Consider the following 714-nt stretch of genomic DNA (forward strand, 5'->3'; position numbering starts at 1 on the left):
GTCGAGGTTTAGCCTTTGTGACTGGGCACCTCTTGTCTTGTTTTCGGGCACACCTGGAGGCCAGGGTGCCCAAGTCTGTTTTCAGGCGACGCGGGGCGGCGGCGTTCCCGTGCCTGGTTCCCTTGGGTTGCAGTCGCATGTGTCACGGTTAACGGGTTGCACAGAGGCACATGTCGGGGCGTTCCCAGAAACCTGATTGAAGTCAGGCGCCGCACGCCGGCTGGTTGCAAGTGTCGTGCGAGCGCCGAAAGCCTTGGCCGAGAGCAGATTCTCGGGCGCGAGAGGTCACGCCCGTGGCGGCCAGTCGTTGTTGCTTCCTTCCGCACACGGCGGCGTACCTCTCGGCACCTACCTCTCGAACGATCAGGCGAGTCGTGTCCGACGTGGGAGGGCCCTCGGCGGGCCAGCGCTATTGTGGGCTGGTGTTCAGGCTGAGCGGTTGACCCTCCCCGTGCTGTGTGGGTTCCCCCGCCGCCCCGAGTCACAGACGGACATCGACCGAGAATTCTCGCAGCCCTTGTGAGGCCGAGGCGTGCGTTTGCTCTCTCTCTGTCGAGCAGATCGCAGTGGCAATATCTCGAGCCCTGGAACGGGCAGGCTCCGAGTCCTCAGTGTCGGCTTTTCCTAGCACTGTGTCCCCGTTCCTGTGGCCGAACACACGTTCTCTGGCAACGAAAGGAAGAACTAAAAGGGTCGCACACTGCTCCCGTGCGT

This window comes from Scyliorhinus torazame, unplaced genomic scaffold (genome assembly GCF_047496885.1).
Source record: "Scyliorhinus torazame isolate Kashiwa2021f unplaced genomic scaffold, sScyTor2.1 scaffold_1570, whole genome shotgun sequence".
Classification (NCBI taxonomy): Eukaryota; Metazoa; Chordata; class Chondrichthyes; order Carcharhiniformes; family Scyliorhinidae; genus Scyliorhinus; species Scyliorhinus torazame.